Source organism: Mixophyes fleayi, chromosome 3 (genome assembly GCF_038048845.1).
Source record: "Mixophyes fleayi isolate aMixFle1 chromosome 3, aMixFle1.hap1, whole genome shotgun sequence".
NCBI classification, from domain to species: Eukaryota; Metazoa; Chordata; class Amphibia; order Anura; family Limnodynastidae; genus Mixophyes; species Mixophyes fleayi.
The window spans coordinates 308,303,422-308,316,844 of NC_134404.1; positions in this window are offsets into that span (position 1 = coordinate 308,303,422).

Below are 13,423 nucleotides of genomic sequence, written 5' to 3' on the forward strand. Positions count from 1 at the left end.
TTCGCTCTAGTAGGCTGTTTGCATATAGACCCCACGTGGGTTATGAATTAACTTCATTGGATCAATGAGGTTGTTTCATAAAATGTATCAACGATCCTCAATTTGTTTGCCGGCCCTATTCCCTGGGGACATTCATCTGGGGCTTAGTCCCACTATAGCAGTGGGGGCCCCTCACTGAAGGTTTTCCTGTTATAGTGTGACCAGCCCAGCCCGGTATAACCTGGTGCTGGTTGCGGCTTTTCCGGGGGACTCGCTGCTCATTTACCGTTTTAGCAGTTACCAACCCAGTGCTATTAGCACTGCTGCTTAGTAGCTTTTTGGGAGTGCAGAGGGACATATTATTTTTTACATTTGTGTATTTTTTAAATATGCAATAAAAGCAGACATCATCATCAAGTGATGAGTATCTGCAGCCACCGTCTAATACCCTATGGTGAATTGCCTGTATCTTAGGATGTGTGCAACTCAACATAAGCCAGTAAAAGCACAGTATTTTCAGGTCATTTTTTGTGGGTAAACCTGGGACACAAATTGCCCTCAATACTATTGGTCCAAGAGTTAGACGTCAAAGCTAGGACTATAAATTTAAAATAAGAATATTTGTAGACCTTCAGGGGTCAGTTCACCCCCAAGATACATGAATAGAGCTCTGTTGAATTGTAATGGACACTTGTTTTGGGAATATAAAAAATATGAGGCAGCTCTCAGATTTAGGTATTTCACATATCCTATTCCTTGCCTAGGCAACATTAAATTAATAATATTATATTTTTAGTGCTGCAATAAAATCCTATTGTAATGCTCTTTCCACTGAAGACTCAGAGAACGGAAGTGCTGTTCTAGAAATGTATATTTGCTGGAAGGCAACGGTTTATAAAATTATTATGTGTGAAAATAAGTCCTTGAATAATAATGAATACTTTATCACTTTTATATACTGTACATGATTATTATGAATCCCGTTATTGACAAGTACAGGTTATGTTAATGTAATTGATCACATTGTTGTATTGCTGCTAAGGTATATATTACTGACTGTTGTGGTGATTTATTCCCAGAAGATAACTGCTGTTATCCCCTTGGTCTGAATTTGACAATCATTCATGTAAATTGAAGACTGCTAGCAGGGTATTAGAAAATGTTCATTCAACGTACGTATGCTAAAGCCAAATATTGTAATTGTATAATTAGAGTTCTGAGACACACTGTTTTGCCATTCTTTGCTTAGCAAAATAATTCCTGGCATTCTTAATCATTATTCCATATATTTCTCAATTTGTTTACTGCATTTTATGACTAATGCCCAAACAGAAAAGCAAAACAAGCCCCGGCCTAGGGTCATAAGGGAGCATTCTGGTCACATTCCATATCATCAACATCTTCATTTATTTATATTGCACAAGAGAGTCCTCATAGCAACAAAATATAAACAGAAGAAAAAGAAGTAAGAAACAAGAGGGGGGAGAAAAAGGTAGGAGCAGGAGAATAGGGTGCAATGGAGGGGAGATGGAGGTGTGTGGTCAGCCAGCCAAGCCGGACAATCACGGAAGAGGAACATATGAGCCCCCATGCACTGACTGGCTGTTCACCCTGTCTGGCAACCTATTCTACTACCCTAGGCTGACTGACTGCAAACTGTTTAGTGCCTGGTGAGGGCTCAGATCCGGTATTGGGATCCTTTCTTGCGGCTGCCCCTCCACCCTCTATGTAAGTTAAAAAGAGTTAAAAGAAAATAAAAGTGAAAAAAAAACGAAGCAATCCCGAAATGTTGTAGACAATATTCAGTAAATAATAGTGATAACACTGTGTGTGATGTTCACTTCAAAAATTACAATTGTCAAAACTAATTTGTATTTATTTAGAAGTTATACTTTTGTTACAAAACCAGCTGCTGCAGGGGACAAGAAGGCCACAGAAGCTATTTCTTCAGTTTTACTGTTAGGTTACCATTAACCACAGGATATCAAAACAGCATAACCTATGGTTCAGTTCCTGTCCACAGAACGGGCCTGCATAGATCAAAGAGCAATTGTAGAATACTCATTTTCATTTAACTAACAATCAAACCATGGAGCAATGTATAAAATCATGAGATAGAGAAACTTCTGTCTATAAGTAACACAGTTTATGTGTTTGGCCATTGTGACTATTTTCTAGCCTTTTTTGCAGTTTTATCCTTATTATTTTACAGGCTTGTTTTTTATGTGCTTTATTCTCTTTATTCTGGGACTTTATATTCCATATGTATTTGACATATACTGCAGTGTATTGTCTGTTAGAGCAGAGTGCACATAGGTCCTTATTCAACAACAGACATATCTCCAGATCCGCTCCTAGTTGAATGCGGATGTGCATATGCAAAATTTATGTTTGTCTTAATGAATCAGGCCCCCTGTGATTAATTCCAAAACTTGATTCAGAACTAATCATCATAAGAACTGGAATCTTTATGCATAGTCTTGCTCATCTCTAACAGGAATAAAAAGTTTGATGGACAGAAGGATAGGGAGGGGGGGAGGGGTGTCCTCAGGGTCTGTGGCCCAGTCTCTAATTGTGTCGGAATTAATATTTTTTTATGCTAAGTTTGCCGTTAGTAACACCAAATTCAAGTTATTTAGTCTAATTGTGAATCTGGCTATACAATGTCATTTTTAAAACAACAGTTAAGTATATTTTTTTGTGAATACCATCAATAATCTATATTATATAAACTTGAGAATGTGTCACTTTACAGGAAGCAGGCACTCCGAATAAAATGTTGTGCGTTACCCAGTTGCCCTCCGAAAGTACTTCTCAGATGAAGATGGTACTATATAGTAATTCCAGGTGAGGGGGGCATTCAAGGATTTTAACCAGTCAATAGTACTAACGAAAGGTGTTTATTCCATTCCCAATGATTCTAAAAGAGGAGTTAGGTATTTAGCTAGCAAACAAAGTTACACATTTGTACAGTACAACACCTAAGTTAAAGAGATACAGGTGGAGGACATATCTGTGTCAAAAAAATAGTAAAAAGTCTGATTTAACTTACATATTTTAAAGTGGTTTAAAAGCACCTATTTTCTCAGCTAGCAGCCAGCTGACAGGGTCTGTCTACAATCAAACAGATCACCTGCAGAATTTTTTTTTTTTAAAGGCAGGATGAGAGTGTCATCTGTCCATCAAGTTAGGGCTGTAGGCGAAGGGTAAACTATTCAAATCTATCTTTTTCTTTTGTAGAGCCTGACCGATGCCAGACAGTAGCCGGAGTTTAGGGAGCTGGTCTCTGTTACTCTAGCATTAGGGTCACAAGAAAAGTGTGTGCAACTTTATGCTAGGAATCACTTTGCCATCCTGACAATAAAAAGCAAAGTACAGTAGAAGCAAGAAGGTGTTTGTGTGTGCATCACCTGAAGTGTGCCTGTGTCACAATAAATATAAAATAAATAAAAAAAATAAAAAAAAATAAAAATATATATATATATATATATATATATATATATATATATATATATATAAAATGCTTTATTTTTATTTTCCAGGCAGCTGCATACAACACATTTGGAATTGGGTGACATTTATGTGAGTTTATATTGTGTCTTCAACATTATTGACTAAGCGTTCATTATCTGCTCCTAAAAGAAAATGTATTCATTTAATTTAGGAATACAAATCTCAGGCAGGGATCATTGTTCCTCAGATCTGTGAAGCAGCACTACAGAATTCGGGGGAAAATGGCAGTTAAAAGTAAATACATTCTACTAAATAAAAGATACAGGTGCATTTAAATGCTAACAAACTCAGCATGCTTAATCTTTCCATTTCACACTGAGTCCTTATAGAATATTTTTTTCTTCACAAACTGAATTGAAAATCTAATTGTTGACATGACATTAATACGTAACCCTGCTCAGATCAGCCTTCAGAAGTGCAAAGCTTTTATGAAGCTTATGCAAATTACTTGATATATTTTATTATGTAGTTTACAGAAAATAATTGACAGCACTAAAAATATAGCTCTAAATAATATCTGTAGCCTCCGTACACTGAGGCAGCCATTTTTTGAGGTCTGAGCAAATGTTTATTTGAATGCAGCCTATCGGTTGCTTGTGAATTTTGAGGTACATCTAAGGAACTTCATGATCAATATGCACAAGGAGCTCATTCCTACAGTATAGGCTGCACCCAGCTCACAAAATGACTGTTTACACTGTGTGACGGTGACAGTCTCAGCCACATTTAGGGCTTAGCCACTTGTAGGCTTTTTCAGGACGCTGATGGCAGATCATTAATACATGTTATTGCTACATATACAATTGTTAGGATACAATTCAGAAAGGCTATTTATAAAGTAATGAACATTAAAAAATAAGGGAACAAAGAGTTTTTAAATTAATGCAGATACTGTTTATTAATAACTTTAAATGACCTGTATTATATTTAGGGGTGTGCACCGGCCACTTTAAGGGTTTTGGGTTCTGATTAGCTTGAGGTTTTGGGTTCTGATTTGTTTTGCCAAAACACCCCACTCAAGGTTTTGGTTCTGATTTAGGGTTTTGGGTTCTAATTTTATTTAAAAAAAAAGCATAAAAAGTGCTAAAAAACAGTTTTTTTTGGTTTTTTTTTCACTCCTACGCTATATTTAACCACAATAACAATGGTGACAGCCAGGGCCGGATTAACCAGAGGTCTAAGTGGGCTATAGCCCAGGGGCCTCGGGCATCCAGGGGGCCCTTCAAAGTCCTCAGCAGCATTATTGATCGGTCCGGGGGCAGGGGCGCCCCCAGCCCGATCAATGCTGCTGAGCACTGTCACTGTAGTCCTCCGTCCCCGGCGCTCAGTAATCTGCTTACTGAGGAGATCTCGCGAGTGAACTCTCGCGAGATCTCCTCAGTAAGGAGCTTACAGTGCGCCGGGGACGGAGGACTACAGTGACAGGTAAGCGCTTGGGGGGCCCTCATTGGGTACGGGGGGGGCGGCAGGTGGCTCACATTGGGGGCCTAACGGGGGAATGGAGGTGCCATTAGCCCAGAGGCCTCCATTCCCTTAATCCGGCCCTGGTGACAGCATCCAATGCAGCGACAGTAGACATGTCTGCAATGGTTGGCAGGTCCTTCAGTCCGGACCAGATGTTCTCAGCATCCCCGCCAGCGGGTCGTTTATGAAATCTCAGCTGTTTTCTCGCAGCCACAGGTGTGGAAGAAAATGAAGGAGGAGCTGTTGGCATGTCGCGGTCCTCTTCAGAGGACAATCTCCTGACCAGCAGGTCTTTGCACCGCTGTAGACTTGTGTCCGCCGGAAACAGAGACACAACATACACTTTAAACCGAGGATCGAGCGCGGTGGCCATAATGTATTCCTCTGACTTTAAAAGAGTGACCACCCTCGGATCCTGGCAAAGTGTACGAAGGGCTTCATCCACAAGAGCTACATGCTTTGTGGAATCACAATGCTTTAACAGCTCCTCCCTCACTTTCTCTAGCTGCTTCTGCAACAGCCTGATCAGGGGAATCACCTGACTCAAGCTGGCAGTGTCGAAACTGACTTCTCATGTGGCAAGTTCAAATGGCTGGAGAACCTTGCACAACGTGGAAATCAGTCTCCACTGCGCTTGACTCAGGCGCATCCCCACTCCTTTGCCTATGTCGTAGGTGGCTGTGTAGGCTTGAATGACCTTTTGCTGCTCCTCCATCCTCTGCAGCATATAGAGGGTGGAGTGCCAGCGCGTCACAACCTCTTGTTTGAGGTGATTATTAATAATCAATAATATTTCTGGACTGCAGGAACAGTGAACGTAGTTTAATCTCTGGTACTAATATTTCTGGACTGCAGGAACAGTGAACGTAGTTTAATCTCTGGTACTAATATTTCTGGACTGCAGGAACAGTGAACGTAGTTTAATCTCTGGTACTAATATTTCTGGACTGCAGGAACAGTGAACGTAGTTTAATCTCTGGTACTAATATTTCTGGACTGCAGGAACAGTGAACGTAGTTTAATCTCTGGTACTAATATTTCTGGACTGCAGGAACAGTGAACGTAGTTTAATCTCTGGTACTAATATTTCTGGACTGCAGGAACAGTGAAGGAAGTTTAATCTCTGGTACTAATATTTCTGGACTGCAGGAACAGTGAACGTAGTTAAATATTGCAGTACTATTATTTCTGTACTGCAGGAACAGTGAACGTATTTATATGTTGCAGTAATAATATTTCTGGACTGCAGGAACAGTGAACGTAGTTAAATATTGCAGTAATAATATTTCTGGACTGCAGGAACAGTGAACGTAGTTTAATATTGCAGTCCTAATATTTCTGGACTGCAGGAACAGTGAACGTATTTATATATTGCAGTAATAATATTTCTGGACTGCAGGAACAGTGAACGTAGTTAAATATTGCAGTAATAATATTTCTGGACTGCAGGAACAGTGAACGTAGTTTAATATTGCAGTACTAATATTTCTGGACTGCAGGAACAGTGAACGTATTTATATATTGCAGTAGAAATTTTTTTATACTTTTTTTATAATTTTTTTTATAAATTTTTTTAATTTTGTATCATTTTTTTATAATCTTTTTTTTTTTTTTTTTATAATTTTTTAATAATTTTTTAAAAGCAATGGACGTAGCAGGACAGAGCACAGGACACAGCACCACTGGACGTAGCAGGACAGAGCACAGGACACAGCACCACTGGACTCAGCAGGACAGAGCACAGGACACAGCACCACTGGACTCAGCAGGACAGAGCACTGGACAAAGCACCACTGGACTCAGCAGGACAGAGCACTGGACAAAGCACCACTGGACTGATCAGCAGGACAGAGCACAGGACAAAGTAACCACTGGATTAAGCAGGACAGAGTGACAGGACACAGGACACAGGAGCACCACTACAAACTACAACCTCCCTCTTCCCTGATCTGAGCCCGACTGAAGATGGTGGCCGCAAACGGGGAATTTATGCAATCAGAGTCTCGCGAGATCTGACGCAAGACTTGGACGTCATAGCCTCTGTTTCATTTTCTTTGCCTACCAGAAATACCCGAACAGTGCTTGGATCCCGTCGGATCTGCACTGTTCGGGTGGGCTCGGATTAGCGCAATCCGAGCCCGCTCATCTCTAATTATATTGCCCCCCTATAGTCATGGTTTTCATTGCTGAGTTACTTTAGTCTGGCCTGCTGGATATGGGGGCACCATGGATACGTTTTTGGTATGGCACAGAAGATCAGTTGCATGGCCAGTGGTGGTCTCTAATTATATTGCCCCCCTATAGTCATGGTTTTCATTGCCTAGTTTCTTTAGTCTGGCCTGCTGGATATGGGGGCACTATGGATACGTTTTTGGTATGGCACAGAAGATCAGTTGCATGGCCAGTGGGGGTTGAGGGTTACTTATTTTGTCACGGTTTGTATTTTGGATGTTTGGAGGTAAATATAGAAGTTGATCCTATTCTTGTCCACAATAGCTTTCAAATAGCTTTAGTTATGAAAATTGATAATAACTACTTTTTTTCTTTAGAAAATGGAAAAAAGGTTGCAGAATGGCAAAACTTTAGGCTCAGTTGCGCAAACAAGACCAAAAAGGCAACTCTAAAACAATATGGAATCATCACATTGATGTTATCCTCTAATTATATAAAATTATAAATAATCGTGTTTGGCTGCGGTTTTAAGCTAAATTCCAGAGCACATACACACAAACTAGTGTTAATTTTGTTAGCAGCCAATTAACCTAACAGTATGTTTTTGGAGTGTGGGAGGAAACTGAAGCACCTGGAGGAAACCCACGCAAACTCGAGGAGAACATACAACTCCCCACAGATAAGGCCATGGTCGGGAATTGAACTCTTATATTATGGGGGCACTATGTAGTGCCACCATTATGCATTATTAATAATTATAGCCTCCATTTGCAATCAAATAGTATTGCCCAGTTAATCTAATTATATATTCACAAGTTAACCCGTGCATGATACTCATGCATTCTAGTTAAATCAAGCTACTTAAGTTGTTAAAAAGGTTCTTGTCATGCATTTGGGCCTAGCCCAGGCCTCCTCAGGGGAAGAGCGTTACTTCCCGACGCAAGCGCCCTTTTTTAATGTGGGTTTGTCCACATGTCAACACCTCATCATTCTTCTCCATCACCTCAACCTTCATTTTCATCGCCACATCTATCCAGATGTCTATCCAGACACAGGGATCTCTCTCAGCGGTCCTGAGTATCACACTCCTCTCACTCTGTCACCCCCGGCAACCACCAACCACTCCCAACTGTCACCCCCGGCAACCACCAACCACTCCCAACTGTCACCCCCGGCAACCACCAACCACTCCCAACTGTCACTTCTCCTTCAAGAAATATATATATTTTTTTTTTAAATCTTTATAAACACTTTTAACAATTAACAAATTAAATTAACAAATTAAAAACATCTTAGTATACCAAATTTCAGCCCTTTCTGAATTTTTTTTCCCACACACACTAAGAATTTAGTAGGTCAGTGTATAACTCCGCCCAGCTGGTGGCGCTGCAGCTTGGTTTTATTTTTTCCACACACACACACACACAGACTAACACACGCCACTAAGCATTTATATTATAGATATTTCCCCCATAATATAATATGATAATAACGGCTGTCACATTTTCTCCACTTATTCATGATAATCTTCATAGTGTTCCATGGTACATGTAATATCTTTAAAATTATTTAATACCCTTCTCCTGATTGGTCATGAATTGCCAATCCAGCTGATCAAAGGCCTTTTCTGCATCAGTAGATAAAAGCAGAGCCTTATGATCCATGATATAATGAATAAGATCAAGAACTTTTGCAGAATTGTCACAGGTTTTGCGGCTCGGGAGAAAACCCACCTGGTTATGGTGGACAAGATCTGGTAAGAGAGGCTGAAGTCTATTGGCGACTAACTTTGCACATAGTTTGACATCAATATTTAGTAAAGATATCGTTCTGTAACTAGAACACTGGGAGGGGTCCTTCCCATCTTTAGAGATTACATTTTTAGAGATTAGATATGCGCTTCAAAAATTTGTTTACAGAAAGGAGATTCCGTGGAGACCTCATTAAAGGGCTGGAGCATAAGAGGGACTCAATTGTGTTTAAAAGATCTATAATAAGAGATAGAGAATCTGTCAGGACCAGGACTCTTACCATGGGGTGATGTTTGAATGGTATCTTCAGATTCGTGGATTGTAAAGTGTTGTTCTAGAGATCTCTGTGTCTCTTCTGAGATCTGAGGTAAGCCAGAATTTGAAGATATTGGGCCTGAGTCATTAAGGAGAGCAAGGCAAAAAAAGGAGTAAATTTGATACTGGACAAACCATGTTACAATGCAAGAAGTGCATATTACAGTCATGGCCAAAAGGTTTGAGAATGACACAAGTATTGGTTTTCACAAAGTTTTCTGCTTCATTGTTTTTAGACCTTTTTGTCAGATGTTTCTATGGTATACTGAAGCATTTCAAAAGTGTCAAAAGCTTTTATTGACAATTACATTAAGTTTACGCAAAGAGTATATTATTATTTGCAGTGTTGACCCTTCTTTTTGAAGACCTCTGCAATTCGTCCTGGCATGCTGTCAATCAACTTCTGGGCCACATACTGACTGATGGCCGCCCATTCTTGCCTAATCAATCCTTGGAGTTTGTCAGAATTTGTTGGATTTTGTTTGTGCACCCACCTCTTGAGGATTGACCACAAGTTCTCAATGGGATTAAGGTCTGGGGAGTTTCCTGGCCATGGACCCAAAATTTTGATGTTTTGATCCCGAGCCAATTAGCTATCACCTTTGCCTTATGGCAAGGTGCTCCATCATGCTGGAAAAGGCATTGTTCATCACCAAACTGTTCTTGAATGGTTGTGAGAAGTTGCTCTTGGAGGATGTTTTGGTACCATTCTTTATTCATGGCTGTGTTTTTAGGCAAAATTGTGACTGGGCCTAATCCCTAGGCAGGGAAGCAACCTCACACATGAATGGTCTCAGGATGCTTTATTGTTGGCATGACACAGGACTGATCGTAGCGCTCACCTTTCCTTCTCCGGGCAGGAGTTTTTCCAGTTGTCCCAAACAATCTGAAAGTGGATTCATCAGAGAAAATGACTTTACCCCAGTCCTCAAAAGTCTACTCCCTGTACCTTTTGCAGAATATCAGACACCAGGCCATCCTCCAAAATTCTTCGCCTCACTGTGAGTGCATATGCAATTTCTCAGTAGCCCTTGGGCTAGTGAGAAATTGAAGCAGATCTAACGGTCTGGGTGGGACTCTAGATTTATTGGTGGCTTTCCTAGTTGACCCCTTTTGTCTTTCCCCATTGAGAAAACACAGTTGTGGCACCTTTCATCAAGTATTAGATCATGTCTGGTTAGCGTGATGAAGTAAGATATTGTAAGTCACCATCCCCCATTAGAGTAGATGTCTTATTCTATGGTGGCTTTAAAAGTAGGCTGTGCGGGCCTGCCTAGATAGGACTTGTTAGATGAAGAATGCAGAGACTTGCATAGATCCAGCAACAGTCACATTTTTCCTTGATGAGAAATATGTGCTAGGTATCACTGCCTGAGAGTCACAAGAACTGGATAGTGTGTCTACACTTGTACAGTATATCAGTGCTATGGAGTGTAGATGAGAGGAGACTGAAGTCCCTTATGCAGTTCGATGTTATTCACGGTGTCCAGGATAATAGCACGTTCGTGCTGTACCCCTATGTGGTCACAATGGAATCACATCAAGGAAAGGACGATGAATTCTCGGGGTCCACCGGTGTTGCACCTCTCTCCAATATAGAATAGTATAGACACAGCATTCAAAAGATTAATACATTGTAAACCGTGCACATAAAAGTTAAACAGCCACATGGCAAACTTTGTGGGTAAAATGATATAAGAGCACCCATGTACTGCACCAAGGGTGAAAACCACATATAGGGCTTTGACAGGGGAGGCAGATACCCCCCCCCCCACCCCCCCACACACACACACTGTGGGCCCTTTAGCAGCTGCACCCCTTGCAAATATGTTAATTATGCCTCTGGTAACAAGATAAGATGCATTAAGACTGTGCAGACTTTGTAAAGTTTTATAGGGCTTACTTGGTAATGCAGATAACATCTTGTGAAAATGCTGGTTTTGATCTTAAATGGTGATACCAGAATATTTATTTAGCTATTTTACAATAATTGCATTTGTTCTTTATTTTGTAAGATAAAATGCTTTAATAATATATATTTGGGAAGAATTTCATTTGTACTGAGATTACAATTTGCAGAATTTGTTTTGTGGAGAACTTGTGATATTAGCAGCAGATATTATTTTCTGTGCACACATTTTTAAAGTTTCTCTCAGATAATAACTATGTAGTGGGTGATGAATCTTATGAGCCTGATTCAATTAGAAAAGGTCATGCAGGCTTAATTTTTGTTGCTAAATTTGACAATAACATGCCTTTAGCTGCCCTCTAGTGGCTATAAAGTATAAATTCTGAAATGAAACACAAAATAATAGCTTTTTGCCAGTAAGTTTACAATAGCTCTATTTATAGTTTAAAGGGAGACTAATATGTTCGTACTTATGTAGTTGTAAAATGCTACACATATTAATTCACTAACATAATCAACTAATATTATTTCAATTATTTTATAGGCACACTAGGGCGTTGTACAAAACATTTCAGTCATTATACATATAAGTAATTACAAACCTGTATGTCATTTATATTGATTCCTTAATTTTTATAATTAACTAATCATTTTAATACTGGTCTAATTCATCAAAAGATGCATAAGTTGCCATTGCAGGGTGTATTGTGTCATTAAAAGTTTGTAATCTCTTATCTTCGTCCTCATCATAGAGCCCCGTGTTGCAATGTTATGAGCCAGCCCTGACATAAAGTTGTGTGGATTGGAATCTCGAAAGAAAACTACTTCTCTTTGCTGATAATGTCCTCTTGTCCCTCCAACAGCCAGCAACGTCGCTCCCCAGCCTCTTCCGAATTATACATCATTATGGTAACCCCTCCAGCTGCAAGATTAATATTACCAAATCGGAAGCTCTATTGCTTAATATCCCTGGCCGGGACGGTCAAGTCCTCAATTCCCAATTCAACTTCTGATGGCAAAAAAAGAAAACTAAATATCTTGAAATCTTTGTCACCACTTCCTATCACTTCCTGTACCATGAGAACTATCCGGGACTTTTTGCAAAAATTAAGTCAGAGCTATTCTCTTGGCGCCCTTTAATTATCTTGTGGCTGGACAGGATCATTTCCGTCAAAATGAACCATCTCCGTAAGCTTCTCTGTTGTTTTCAGACTCTCCCCATTAGGGTTCCCCTTTCGGACGTTTCCTCTATACAAAAATGCCTCTCTACATTTGTCTGGAACTGCAGGTCTCTCAGGGTCTCCAGGAAGTCCCTGCTACCCACAAGGTGCGGTGCCATGGGCTTCCTGGATTTGAAGATTTACTCCTGGGCTACCCATCTAAGCCAGACTTCAGCCTCCTTTGCTTCCCCAGCATCTCTGTCTCGTGGGCCAACATTGAGTCAACTTACCTCAAACTCTTGTTATTTTCTTGCATCTGGGGTCTTCCAAAACATTTTATGTCACCCCTTCATTGGCCACTGTCTCGTCCTGTCCTTTACAGCTACGATCTGGGAAAACTGCTGGCCCCATCTTGACATTCAGCCATCCTCCCATTCTATCCTGCTCCAGGGCTCTCCACCGCTTTTTCGAATTCCTGGTTAGCTTTTGGTATCTTGTTGTATTAAGGCAATCTCCTGGGATGATCTGTGAAATATTTAGACCTCAGCCCAAAATCCTTTGAGTATTTCCCACTCCAGCACTTTGTGAACTATCGCTGGAGGGGTGACCCCCCCCTTCCTCCTTCATCCCCTTTTGAAACTCCCTTTACCCCCCTCAGGGGCGGGCTGGGCCGGGGCAGGGGGGCATCAGCCCCCGTGCTGCTCAGTCTAACCCCCTGTTAGGGCCGGCCGCCCTTCTCCCCGGCTGCACGGCTGCAATATTACCCATATATAACCAGGCTGCCGCATCACTTGACAGGCGATGCAGCAGCCTGTGCGCCCCCCGAGCTGCATGTTGCCAGCCAGCCCCTGTCCCCCCTCCACTGAGGACTACTGGGAAATTATTAGGGAACAAGTGGCCACCTGCTCAATCTCCACATTAATCAGAGAGATTGCCTATAAGGTGTACCATAGGTGGTACTTCAACCACGACAAGCTCTCCAAAATGTTCTCCGCTAGTTCTCACTCCTGCTGGAGTGGCTTTTTCTAAACATTTTGCTTTAATTGGGTAGTACAAACTGTCTCTGAACTGAATCATCCCCCTATGAAAAATGACCCCATGACCTATTACTATTACTAAGGATGACATCACAATAAATGAAATTCGTATATGTATCTACT